Source organism: Corvus brachyrhynchos, unplaced genomic scaffold (genome assembly GCF_000691975.1).
Source record: "Corvus brachyrhynchos isolate BGI_N302 unplaced genomic scaffold, ASM69197v1 scaffold279, whole genome shotgun sequence".
Classification (NCBI taxonomy): Eukaryota; Metazoa; Chordata; class Aves; order Passeriformes; family Corvidae; genus Corvus; species Corvus brachyrhynchos.
The window spans coordinates 11,590,025-11,605,057 of NW_008246060.1; the positions used below are offsets into that span (position 1 = coordinate 11,590,025).

The 15,033-nt window shown below is 38.2% G+C and overlaps 1 protein-coding gene across 1 annotated transcript in view; it reads right to left on the reverse strand.

Annotated features, from left to right (window-relative positions):
* KAT6B (lysine acetyltransferase 6B) overlaps positions 1-15,033 on the reverse strand; it is a 110,943-nt gene that overhangs the window by 17,394 nt on the left and 78,516 nt on the right. The window lies entirely within an intron of this gene.

Genomic DNA, 15,033 nt, shown 5'->3' on the forward strand with positions numbered 1-15,033 from the left:
AGCAAAACAAAACAGCAAACTTAAATAGTTCCAAACTTGCTCAAGCCTAGCCTGCATAGAAAGGCCGTTTAAAAATCAGGTTTCAACTCACAAACAGGAATGACATAGCTTAGAACAAGTGTCAGGTTGTCAGTCATGAAACAGCTACTGAGCTGCTACAACATACAGCAAGTCATAAAGAGGTGAAGTGTCAGCAGCTTCCCTCTGCCTACAAGACATGTTATTGGTATGTGCTGGTATTCAGCAGTGAGCTGTAAATGGCTGAACTCAATCAAGGACAATATAGACAGCAGAGACACAATGTGCCATTCTAAAGGACAAGCTTGCTCTCCAGCCATGCACGAAGGCCACCGCAATCAAATTGCTTTCAACAGCTACACAGAATTGTGGTCAATGCATAACCAAACTCCATTTCATCTTTCTGGACCTGTTCAGCTATACTAACAATAGGAAAACACCACTGATCCTATAAATAGGCTTGAGAAAAGCTGCCAGTGTTAAGTACCACATTATCAAGTCCAGTTCAAAATGCACCTATGCAAGACAGTGCTTAAACGACAGCCTGCTGACAGCACTTTACTTCCAAACTTCCTGAAGTTTACTTCCAAAGTTCTCCTTCCATGAGGTAATGTAATGCCAACAACCAAGTTTCAGAAGATAGCACATATGGAAATACCTGTAGACAGAACATATACAGACCTAAGTGATGTGATTTAGAGTAAGTCATAAGCTCTATAACCTTTGTAATATCATGATGATACAAAACCATTTATTGCACTCATTCATCTTCCTTGAGTTTCTTGAAGATTCATGTAACATCTGTCATCCTTCAGTTATTGAGGATGTTCCCAACTGCCTTGACTTCTCAAAGACAGAGAGGTGTTGGAGTCATGTCAGCCAGTTCCCTAGGGTGAATGTCACCATTTTACTTAAGTACTCTGTAATTTAATCTTCCTCTAGCGAAGATGGCATCTCACTCTGCTGCTTAAATTCTGTGCCACCTGAGAAGGTCCTATCAAGAAAAGTCAAGGCAAAGAAAGTACAGAGTACCTCAGATCCCTTCTGAGATCCACACCACACCCCTTTGTTGTCACGCCATGCTTATTCCATTCACCAGCAGGGCCATATTCTGCTTACTTTTCCTTTGGCTGTCCACATACTTCTAAGAGCTCTCCACATTTTGTTACTCTCCACTTCCCTCAGTTTCAACTCCAACCAAGCTTTGGCTTAACATTGCTGCAGATGGTAAGCAATACCAGTGCCTTTTGTAGATTTTGGTTTTGCGAAAGTCAGGAACTCTCCCTGCAGCCTAGCAGGCTTACTATCATGCCTGCTATTGTCATGAACACTAGAATAAGTCATTTTTGCAGTCTAAGGAAACTGTCTCCAGAGATCAACATGTCCTGTGATCCTTTGCTCTTCACAGCAAACCTCTTGGAGGACACCACTTAGCAGTTCTTTAAACAAGATAAAATTCTGGACCTTAGCCTCATAGTTGTCCTCCTAATTTCTCTCAGGATCTGAAACCCTACTATCTCCCAGCCACTACAGCCTGGGCTGCCAAATGCAAAGCATTTGCCCTAGCAGGTCCTTCCAAAATCTGTCTCTAAATACTGTCCCAAGTATCCTGCTGTCCTTGCAGAGCAGTTTCAAATAGTCCTTGGGAAAAAAGCCCTTTCACTAGCACATATCACCTAGCTGCTTGGAAGGTTCATCCTCTTCCCTTTTCTTGATCAGGCTGTGTATAACAAATGCCCACTACAGTATTAATGGCTGCTTCCCTGTCCTCTGATTCTGCAACATACAGGCTTGACAGGCCTATGACCCATTCCACAGCAGAGAACCATGCTCCCAAGTAATTCCTCTGGGTAGAGCACAACCTCCTCTCCTTGGCTTCCCTGCCTGTCCCTGAAGAGACTGGGATACATCTATTGCAGCAGTCCAGTCTTATGAGCTACCCCCTGCATGTCTGTAACCCCCATGAGGTTATAGCTCAAGAACAAAGTACAGTCTTCTAATTCCTCCTTTTTCTCTACAGGACATGAGAAATTGGAATAATGGGATCTCAAATGCAACACAAGAGGGCCCCCTTCCCCTGCCCACTCCAATCACATTATCTCTTAAAAATCCCATTCTCCAAGCCCAAGACCAGGATGGCTATTTATTCCCCTAGAAGAGCTGTCTAAATTAATTTCTGATGTGCCAGTGTGGTCATTCCAACTGATGCCTGTGACACAGCACCCTTTTACTTGTGGCAACTCCTAACAGCTCTCTGACCCTCAGGACAACTGAGTCTGGGCCAACTGTTCCATTAATTGTGAGGTTTTTGCATGTGTCTGTCATTGGTGCTATCCACCTGTTTGTTACAAAGTTCAATCACTTTCTGAACTCAGGATCCATCAATATGCTCCCTCCTTCTATGCTACACTCCAAAAAGCTCAAAATTAATTAGGAAACAAATCTGTTGTATTTCTCCTTAACCACTATCACATGCTTTAATTGCAGTATCTTGTTCCACTTTTTGCTATTTAGTCTAAATATTGCTCACTACAAGAAACTAATACCAATATTCTATTGTATTTTACAGTGTACTGAGTTTACAGCAAGGGTCATTACATTTGCATCTTTTTCTATTCTTACAAAAAGTGAAAGAACACTTAAACCAAGTATGGATCTCTCTGTGAAGTGTTAAGATAGACAATTATAAGAAACTTCACCAAGAAGTCAGCATATACTCCTATTAGGAAGGATTCATCTTGGGGAGCACTTCTACAAATTTGTATCCAGACAAAGGTTGGGAAGTGTTCAAGATGTCTGTGCTTTTATATTAATATTCTAGATGCATTTCAGCACATTTTAAACACTGTTTTTCTATCAGATAGTATTATATCTTGCACAAATATGTCCTCTGAACAAATTAGAGCAACAATACCTGTAATCAAGAATTTGGATCACATTGGTTATTAATATCATCATGTTGTTAAGCAGTCAGCAATCAAGTCCACTGATCTAGTCTATCTGCCAGTGAAGTCAGACCAAAAACATCACCACTTGCAAGAGCTGCTGGAGGGCAACAAAGGGGTAGGAACAGTGTACTAATGTCATGCAAATGGAGTCAAATAGAAGCAGGTTTGTTCAGATCAGAGAAAGAAATTTTAGTCTACTGATATTTCCACAATTTTAGACTAATGTAGACTTCACCACAGAAGTCTTTTAAGAACTACATCTACACTAATCTGCAAAATGAGAAAGTAACACCATATAACTAAGTAACACTAACATTCTGGACTTCAGTCTGATTTATAAGGATAACAGCTTTTTACTATGCACTGTGTAACTTAAACCTGTCAATCTCAGGTTCATATGTAAGTACGCACATCACAATCACACATACCAACATTTACATACAATTCCACACATAGCACCACTGAAGTAACTCTTCCACAGAAAACATAATCAAGGTACTTGTGAAAGACTTCCAGATACACACTTGAACGATGCCAAAACAGATGAAAACCATGAGCAGACAGGAGAGTCACAGCAAAATTCAACTACTGCTGGGAGCTGGAAACAGCTTAAAAATCTACTTCTCAGAGACCCCTACTCCCAAATCAGAGCTTTGTGGAAGGTCCTGTGCAATAGCTTCTGCTCAGAATAGAACCGTTACATAATTAGCACTATTCAACTCCTATTTAATATATATATATATAAAAAATATATATATTTATATTATATATTATATATATAATATTATATTATAATATTGTTAATATTTGTGTCAGAAGAAAACACATTCATGAGAATCTATCCAGAACAAAAGAAACAACCAGTGAGCCATTACCCTCATTATGTTCTGAGTTCTCCATCTCCTTAAAGGCCATTCCTCACAAATTAATTACCAGACTCAGGCAGATGGAATCAAGCACTTTTCCATTAAAGTTTGTTTTGTTTGAAACAAAACCAAGTAAAATAAATTCTTTAATATGGAAGGGAAAAACTCGTGAGTTTTCATGCAATGTTCTGTATCAAGCCAAAGATCTGAAAGAACAGCAAGTACTAGCAACTGTTTTAATAATACACCAGTATCTAAACTGAAGATTACTTCAAACCTTCCTTCCATTTCAAGCTATCCTAAGAGACATTTGTTTTGTTTTGTACAAAACATCACATCCTTTGTTTTGATATTATATGAACAAGTTGTGAAGACACAGGTCCAAAAGGGTAGTCAGAAATATCAAACCAGCTGAGTTTTCAGACAGGACAGCTCAATACAGATAAGGTCAGCTCAACATTGCAAGTTCAGAGGTATGACCATGAGTGGAAGGCAGAAATACATAGGGTGAAAAGTGTGAGCTTATTAAGACTTAAAATTCCTAAAACTGTAATTCACGTTACCATTTTTTTCCATAACTATTCTGGGTGCCTCTGAACTGTTCTTATCTATGTCAATGGGAAGAAGGTCAAAGATAGAGGACCTTAAATAGGTGTTGGTACCCTCTTTGAAAGCACTTTTGAAATAGCTTCAAAGGACCCCAATCCCAAGATGCACACAAACACTATTAAAAAAAAAAAAAAAAAGGACTAGCTGTAACTTGAGATGCTCAGATCAGTGAACAACCTGCTACATTCTCTTTTCTTTGTCAGAGTAAAGAAAAGCTTTCTTCATGATGAACAGAGTAAGCCAAAGATTCTCTCATTATTGTTACAAGAAATAATGCCAGCTCTCATTCCTCTCCACATCCTCAAGTAAACCTAACACAGGAGGCCCAAAACCTTTAGTTCCTCTACAGAAAGCTTCACAGAAGAGGTTAGGGCTAAACAAATGCCCTTCATGAAGGAAAGGAAAGGTAAAGATGACTGCATTACAGTTGGACCTACAAAAGGCACCCTTTGAGTGAATTAATTTGCTAACACTTATTTTACCTGTGCCAGTTGCCAGCAAACCCCTTGAGTGGAGGTTCTGTGTATGAAGTGGACTACTTATAAGCAGAGTGAAAGCATAAGCAAGAGAAAGAGAACTGAAGTACCCTTAAAAGCAAGACTTGTATGTGCAAAGGGCACCAATCTTGAATACCAATTGGATGAATAAATTTGTCAGTAGGTTAAGTAGTTTAGAAGATCATTAACAACACTATATTGTTCTTGATTTTATGAGCAATAATTTAAGTTATTTAAATTTACGTTTTAAAAACTATTCAATAAATGACACTGAGCAGTAAATTGTTTATACAATTGTAACTATTGAATGAATTCCCTTTAGGAACTGCCTTTACCTTCCCATGTTTAATGCTGACAGCACATGAATACTGGGTTGAAAATGTATCTCATGTGCTCATTAGACAATATTACCTGCTCGCCTTCTTACAGGATCTATGTACCTCTACAGCAACCAACTGACAAGACAGGAAGGTGGACCTAGGAGTCTATGCCTAATATAACAAGTACACTGAATATGCTGAGAATCTTTACATGGCACTGGGGCCAACCAGCACAGACAGATGGCGTCCATAGCATTAAGCTCTGACACTCAGCTGGAGTGTTAACCTGGCTGTTAACATAATTCTCCCAGACTCATGGCTCAGGAAGATTGTTATCACACTTGGAAAGTGACAGATGCCCTAGACCAAAACTGTATCAGGGATGGTTTTAACAGTTTTAGAGTAGATAAAGTTCCAGAGCCCAAGAGCTTTTCCTATCATTATTTTATTCATACCTACAAACGATAGCCTAGTAGTACTAAACAACATGAACAAAAGTGAAACAGGGAGTTAAATACTGAGAAGCCAAAAGACACATCTAAGAAATCACTGCAAGTACTGTGTTTGCTCAGGTCAGTGGTCATGACACACATACTTCGTAAGATACAACAAAAGACACAAGCTGCATTTGTCTGAAGGGAGCAGCAAAATGTCACTGCTGTTCATTTGCTCTGCTAAAACATTCTGTATAACAGGGAATTAACCAAGTAAGATTTAGAAGAAAAAAGAAAACACAACAGATGATGAAGGTTATTATTAAATTTGATGGTAATACCTGGTCAGTCAACATATACAGAAATTGCATAAGAAAGTGTGTGCATCAAACACAAATGTATCTATTACAGCACACTTCAAAAAGCTGAGTCCAAGACACAGCAATCTGCTAAATATCTACTGTGACTCAAACCAGCAGTAAACAAAGCAAAAATAAAATTCTTTAAAAGAAGGTAGAACTGACTGATAAAATACTGGCACTGGAAACAAGACATCTGTTAAGAAGGCCTCAAGGTTCTCTCTGTGCCTTAACAACAGGGTGACAGGCCTTTGCCTTCTCCTGCCTTGTGGTTGGAGCTCTCATTGCTGAAGACCAAAGCAAAAAAGTCATGGAGTACACCTCAGTCTTCTTCATATCCCATGTAACCAGGTCCTCCATTTCCTTCCAGACAGGGCTCACATTTTCCCTGTTCTTCCTCTTATCACGAATGTACCTATAGATTTTCCTGTTGCACTTAATGACCCCAGCCAGATTTAACTTTATCATGGCTTTGGCTTTCCTAACCTGAGCCCTGCCAACTCAGACAATTTCTGGTTTCCTCCCTTACCTTATCCTCTATAAAAATTTTAATCATTAAAAATGCGTTACTTAATTAAAATCTGTTTTCAGCTACCAGTCTTCAACAGATGGCTTTCCACGTTCACTAACGCCCCATAAATACAGCTTTGTCCAACAAATACTTGCTGTCATTCTTACCATGTTTAGCCTTGCCTTTTCACTGTTTTCAATGATATCTGGAATACAGATGCTCTTCAGTTAAAATAGCCTTAGCTTCTGTATCTGAAGTGACATGTCTGCTTTTTTTTGCAATTCTGATAAATGTACAGTGTCTTTAAGCTATATAAAAGTGATGCCAATAAATCCCAAGAGGCTGATTTTCTTGGAATAATCTTAAGTCAACTAAGCTTAATTCAAAATCCATCTTCATTCCCCCCTCATCTAAATCTCAGCTTGACAGAATGCTTCTTATTAGTTATTTAGGAGAGGCCAAACTCAAGCCTTGGGGTCAGCAACATAATCAATCATCACGAAAAGAACAGAAAATAAGCAGCAGCAGTCAGGCTCCCTCACAAATTCACAGCCACCACAGACACTTTAAATTCATTCCTAAAGGGAAAAAAAAGAAAAAGAAAAGATAAAGCAGGTAATTCGACCTTTCATTTGGACACAGTGCATCTGTAAACACCACCACAAAACAATGAGAAGACCGACACAGTATTCCGTACTGGGGTACACAAGTCAGTCAGTCAAGAGTAAAACACCCCACAACACAGAACGATTCAACATGGGCCACCACATTTAATAAATGAAACAGGCCTGCTTTACACAGATCCTTAACTCTTTGTAAGTGTAGTTTGAGAATACACCTCTCCAATAAAGCCTATTAAAAAAACCAAACTGCTCCTCTTCACCCTTGGTCTCGCATTTTCACTCTCCGCTGTTTGCCACACCCCCAGCAGTAATAAAGCTGTACTTTCAGGATTGGAATGTGAGAATGCTGAAATGCTCTTAGTTGAAATAAATTTTATCTTAAAAAATAACCCCATGGTCCCACTTCATCCCCACCTCAATTCTGTTCACAGACCACAGCAACGCATGACTGTGAACAACTCTCTTAAAAAGTGTGTCTATTCCTAGATTATATTTCTGGTATATTTCAGTATTTGTTAGAGCAAACTGTAAAACATCTTAACACCAGATTTCAGAGAAGAACCATGTAAGAGGCATTTACAAAATGTGCTCATGATTCTGCAGACACCCTAATTTTTTCAAATGCTATTTCTACTTCATTTTTGATTTAAAAAAAATCCTTTTGATTTTCTTAAAGTAGGTTTTCCAAAATATTACATTTTGGCCAACAAATTATTTCTCATAAAGAGATTAAGACTAGCAATGTTATATGAACACATACCACACAAGTAGATCCAACCACTTAAAGCCTCCTGCACCTTAGGCCTGGCTCTAAACTGCAGGCAGGTATCAGACAGTGGGTTCCCAGTACTTCCATAAGAGTACCAGAACTTACAGGCAACACGTGAGCACACTTCCTCTGATCTCTCCTAATACATTTGTTTCATTACATCATCCACCTTTACATTTTTTTGAATTTGTTTTGTTTTCCAGAAGTCAATTCATGAATTATTAAAAGAACACAAGTTTCCTCAGTTCAAGATCTATGTCTTGTTTCCATCTGAATAGTTTTTAATCAGTTACCCCCTCTTTAACATGATACTTTAGGAGAAGTCTGCACAGGTACTTACCACCAAGTAAGGCTACACAAAGCTAATAAACTGCGTGAATTCACCATAATGAAGAAGAAAAACACATTTTCATTACTTCTGCTCTCTTTTGCCCTCACAGCACTTTTCTGTTATTAGTTTGCCATTGTTTCCATTTTCAAGTATGCTTTAAGGAAGAAATAACACCATTTCCGTACTGTAATAGTTTTTGCTCATTTTCCTCATTCCAGCTTCCCACCAAAAAATGAATGCACTTCAATCAAGAAAGTCTGTCACCTTTTCAGAGGCTCTTCCTTTACTGATATACTACTTTTTCAGAGGCCCTGTAAAAGCTGAGGCAGCATTTTAACTCTATTCCACCGCTTATTTCCAACACAGTTTTTTGTATTTTAAAAGTCATTCATCTTCCAAACAGGTTGACATTTTCCCAAATGCTAGTATCTTACCAGCAATATGTTGCCCTAAATGAGAGGCTACATGTTAGTCCATTACTAGTTTTAAGTTTTGCTCATTTAGATTTTTTTGGATGGCTGCACAAACACAGTACTTCACAAAAAAAAAATCACTGCTTTTCAGGTTTCCACAAAGGAGTAGCCTAATTTGCTGTTAAAGCAGAAAGCCTAGAAACACTACAGTGAGAACCACAGATAAGTGAGTTATAAAATAGATCGTTTGGCACAGCAACATTTTCAAACCTTCTTGATGCATTAAAGCACCACAAAGCCACTTTGGAAGATGAAACTAGAAGAAGAGATCACTGTCCAAACTTCAACTAGCCATGGAATGCTCAACCATGACTCCTTCTGAAGATACTGCAAAAAACCAAGACACAGTAATGCACACAAGTGAGAAAACTAAGCCCAAAATTGTCTAAGAGGAACTGTTACTTTCAATCAAAAATAACCTTTTGTCTGTACCAGAAGACAGAGCTTTTCAAGTACAGGAGCCACAAGGAAGTTGGAAATAACTAGCTGATCCTAGAAGAGTAAATGCTACTTGAACTGAACATATCAAAAAATAAGACTTTTATTTTTGAGCTGCATGCTCATCTTCAAGCTAACCAGAAACCAAAACTCTTTCCTTCGACAGAATCATTGATTTTGCAGGCTAGACCAGCTCTTTAACAAATTGATGGAAGAACAAAATTGTCCCAAACACCAGAAGAAAATCTCATCCTTTTCGGTCTCCTTAAACCGTGCCTGAAGACTAAACTAGGTTTCATGCAGTGCAGTTTTTTTGGCTTGTTTCAAAAGTATCTCAAAACTGCTGGCCATAAGAAATAAACACACTGTCTCCATTCTCAACAGTACAGGGTTATGCTACCTGTAGACACTTGTGGGACAGAAAACTTCTCTGCCTAAAGCAGTTCTCTGGACTCAATACACAATGCTTACCACTTCTGCATGACTGGGCACTAAGCAGTGAACATCTTCCACATTTCCATAGAGAGATGCAGATCTTCTGTAACAAGCGCAAACTGGAAGGAATTCAAGAATGCACTTTACAAAGCTATGCATCCTCTTTTTGCCTATTCAGTGCCCCATCACCACCCCTCACTCCTCAAGGAAAGCGCATACAGGATCATGTATAACAAATACTTTTGAGGACATCTGTACTTACTCCCCACACACTTTCAGCCCAGCATATTTCACTGATTCAGCTTTTGTGCTCAAAAGCCCCTAACTGGTTACATGTGAACAAGTGATTGTAGGTATTCGAAGTCAAGACGACAGGATTAGAACTGAGAGCAAAGAAACAGGCTTTAGTTCCAGATCTTCAGACAAGTTCTTCAAAGCTGTAAACAGCAAGCAAACACTATTGAGAAGCAATGTAGGCTAATGAATGTTGCCACTAACTGAGCAAAAGAGTGGATCTCTCTTTCTCGGTTACCAATTCAAAAATATCAGTAATGGTACCGACCTCCTTTATCAGTGGCTCTGATACTTGCTCATGGAAAAGCATTTAGAAGGAAAGAAATAATTTTTCATTAACAGCTTTCCCTTACTTGTACAGCAAATTTTTTTTGTTCCTCTCATCCTTTGGAAACTTGCCTTCCCTGGTGCTATACCTTAGCTGTTGCACAAGTGCTGTTACTGCTGTTACTCTGCTGCTTCTGCAAATCAGGACTTGGAAGATTTACTCACCTGTTTGGATGGAACAAGAAACAAAAACAACCACTTGACCAAGAAACAGACACCAGATCTGGGGAAATGAGGACATTTAACAGAGCCGATTTTCCTACATCAGAATAAAAGTCCTCAGGTAATATAAATTCTATTTGTTTCTTCCACTACCAGACTTGAATTGCCTTTCTCTGTTATGGTTTTCTCACAAAAAATCTGAGCTACACATCCTAAAGGAGAATCAGGAGTTAAGTCAAGCTATGGGAAAAAAAAATCCAGCCTTTTCAAACTGCATGCAGTAAGTGATAGGAAAGTTTAAAAAGTCAGCATTGACTTTCCCACACATTCAGACAAATGAACCAAAAAAACTCAAAACCCCACAAAACAAAGAATGTATTTAGCCCAAACAGAATCCCAGCATCCTTAAGATATGTTTCATCTCTTGAGCAAGAATAATAATTTCACAATGAACAGATAACCAAATAAAAACAAGGAATTCTGAAGGGGAGGAAGAAACTGCTACAATCAGTTGGACCAGAAACATCCTCAAGATAAATAACAAAAGGCTATCAAGGACTTTGCTCCTCAGCATTAAGCCCAGTTATTACTGTAATGCAAATGAACTGTCAACATCCTAGCCAGCACAGTTGGAAAGGTTTATCCTAACAGTCACATGCATTTCTTTTCTTCCAACTGCTGGCTAGGCCTCCAGCATGGAATTTGCAATCCAGTACACAGAAATATGGGACTGTGACAAGATGAGCTTTGTGAAAAAGTATGAATCAAAAGACGACTTTAAACTTACAGAAAGCAAATATTAAATACTGCTGTACTTCATTCTAGTAATACTGAACTCCGTGTTAGATATGCCAAATAAAGAAATACTAGTATGTTCTGGCACTGCAATCTAATGAACACAAATAGAAAGCATATGAAGATTCCAGGCTTTGCAAGAGCTCAAATCAGGAAAGCAAAGAAAAATATCTTGTATAGAGAAGCTGCTAAAGTTTATAAAAGGAAAGTGTCTGCACAGAGAGAAGCTACAACACCATAGCTTCAGTGCTTGTACTGTCCAAACCACAGCAGCAATACAGGCTGAACTGACAGAGGACATACAAAGGCTCACCCAAAGGCAAGTACATGTAATCTTTGAGACAGAAATGATAGCTGTGTATCACTGCAAAAGGACTCAAAATGAAACAAACCCAGAATGGGCTCTTACACAAAGCCTGCTCTCTGGTTTATTTCTGGATCAACTTCAGCTGGACTCTACTTGCCCAAAAACTTTATTTACAGCAAATACAAAAGATGGATGCAGAATTCAATTATTCTCCCTCAGGTAAAAACCCTGTAATCACAATTCAGTAAACCCCACGGAATACAAGAACAACAAGGAAATGAAACAAAACAAACAGCCCAAACCCAAAAAGTTTGGCAGGAACTTTCAGTCCTGTAAAAGGCAGGAAGGTATAAATATAATAAGCAAATTAAAACTCCTATTCATTTTCAGGAAATGCTTTTTATGTTAGCACACTCCAAGTAAAAATCAGGTTCCCTATCCCTATGTGAAAAATCAACCATTATAAAATAGTATTTAATAAAGCATACTTAGTGTAAACAAAGTGCAGACTTCATGCAAACCATTTTATCTTCAGTATGACATGCTTCAAGAAAATAAAACAGGTTAAACTGATTGTCATAGAGTGAACTCAGCAAAATGACTCAGTATCAAGTCTTCAATTTTAAAAATCAACAGCTTAACCATTCAATAAAATATTTGTATCTAAACTTTTTTCAATTTCTAAACAGCCCAACAAAGTTCTATCACAGTCAAAATCTCCAACTTTCCTACAAGTAAAAAAAAAAAGGTCTTACCAGGCTTTAAAAACAGATTCAGAGCATGTATTTTTGGTTTTAACAACATCATTTCTATTTAAATGATGAATGACATACAGAAAACTAGAAATGAAATTATTGCTGAAGACAATCAGACTAGCAAACTCAGGCATTTTACACCACACCAGCTTCTCACAAGAGTTAATTTCCTCTTTTAAAAAATCTTCTTTCCCATAGGTGAGATTATAGATTCCTGAAGAGACAGACCATATACTGCTGTCTACAGAGTAAGAAATACTGCTATTACCAGTTTGAATAAGAAATACAGGTAAATTTAAATGTAGTTAGGAAAATGTTAAGTTGAAAAAAACAAAAATCAGTGGTCAGAAGACAAACACCTATTTTTCCTTTAGCAAAATTAAAGAATTTATTTTCGCTGGGTAGTTATAGCATGACCATATAAAACTCATCTGTGAAGATTAAATTAGTTCAGGACAAAAGAATGCATCATAATCTGAACAAACAAATGCATTTCAGCATTTGAGCAGCATTACCAAAAGAAGAATCAAATTTTTACCACAAACTAAATTTTCAGCAGACTGCTGACAAAGCAGAAGTCATGTAGTGGCTTAAAGGCTGTGTTCCTTCCAGCCTATCAAGTGCCTAGATATATACAAAATAATGTGAGCAGTCAACTGCTTGCACACAGTTCTTAAAACCTTCCCTTTTGTGGTTTGTAACTATCATTTTCTGAAAATTACTTGCTCAGTTACATTTTTATTATTATAGTCTAAAAACTGTTCTGGTTACTGTTATAAAAAAAGACAAGTACCAGTGACTGCTTCACAGATTTCAAAATAGGGCAGTTTACAAGCATTATCCACATAACAAATGAAGACTTAACATTCAGAGCATAAAATTTATCTTGCTATGACTTTATGAGAACATGACAGCCTAGATAATGTCACTGGCAAAGAATGCTTTAAACTATGATAAACTTGGTCTGTTCAAGTTTAGAATAATAACTGGGGGGGGGGGAGGAGAAGTGGTGTTTATATCATACCTTCTCAGACCAGCTAGAACAATTTATACTCTGGAGACCACAAGTGAACAGAAGGAGTAAAGCACAAAGAAGATGGCAGTTAGTCACAATATAGAAGGCAGAAACACATAAAATTCCAAGAAAAAGAGTAAATAATTAATTTTGAAGGGTTTTCCTGTACAAAGACAGATTTTGGGGTCACTAATTCAGATGAAGCTATGCCCCATTTCATGGCATTCAGCCTCTCTCTTGAAAAAAGATACAAATACAACATAGGAAAACTAGCCTTGAACGTTTTCCCTTCCTTTCTACATCAAGGGTAAAACAGCCACAAGCAGTTCCCTCACTACCTTTCAGGTAGTTTGCACCTTACTCACAGTACAGAGCCAGACTTTCTCAGTCATCTCTTGGTTCTTCGCCCTGTTGGCAAATGAAACAGTCTGATTCCCAGTTGGTTAAGGGAACCTCTGTCCAGAAAACAAAGGGAAAGCACTGTGGAAAAGTACTAAAGGACTCCCTGGGTGCTCATGAAGTGGGCAGTCTGTTAGCCACAGCAGAAGCTAAAGGTGGTCTCTGGTTTATGCCCAGTTTATACAGCTGCAGCCCATACCTGTGATCTGAACACGTCTGCAAAGAGGGAAGGCCTAAGAAGAGCAGCAGGTAAGCTCCAAGCAAGTTATCACATAAAACCTAGTGATTCAAACAACCCCATGTGCTTCCAGATTTTTCCAGAAGGACAAGAAGGCCAGAACACCCTATCAATTTTCCCAGATAAAGCAACACAAGACACAGTAATAGAGCACATATCCAGAGAGACACAGCATACTCATACCCCGACCTTCTGTGGAATCCTTGGGTTTCATGGCTCTGCCATCAGTTTTGTATTTATAACTATTGCAAACTCAACCAGAATAACATTTGTTGAGAGTGCTTTTTTTTTTTGAGAGAGACACACACCACAGAGTAGCAAACAAAGGAAAAGCCTGGAAGCACTTACCAGTGCCCACTTAAGAGTTCCTCATCTCCTTTTGCAAAAAAAGGATTCTAATCGTAAAACAGGGCCAATTTCTACCTAAATAAGCTTAAAGTTCTCTCCACAGATCCAGAAATATGGGGTACATCTCACAGCCTTGCTAAAAGGTTGCAGAAGGCACACAATGGAACAGCTGCTGTGTTCCACTCCAGTGACAGCTACATTTCAGTGGTGGATTAAGTGGTCCAGAACCATTTTTACCTAACTCACAAGGGTATAGTGAAGGCTGTTTATAAAGCCATACAATGATGGGACATACTAAGTATCTTTATACACTCTCGCACAGTCATGCTGGGTAAAACACCACAAGACACAGAACTTGAAAACTCTACAGTTACAAATTATTGTCTTTGTCCTGCTGTTATACTGCAATGTATTATTATTTGCATTTTAATGTTCTTGCATACACCTTCAGGGCAGGAATCCTATTATCTGAACCATCTCTACTGTCATGTAATTCTACAGTGCTTTATAAAACATAATAGTGAAAAGCAACCACATACAATATACACTAACTCCTTATCATTCTCCCTCTAAATTACAGTAGAAAGCTGGATTCAGTAGTAATGAGGACACTCAACTGAGAAGTTTCCTTAGATGATTTTGTTTGGAGTTCCACTGCACCTTAAAGATTTGGGGAATAACAAATCTATATTTAAACAAGTGTGCCTGAAGCTTTCTAACAGGTCAGACAGCTCAGCAAAATGAAAAAGCAAGTACATGTAA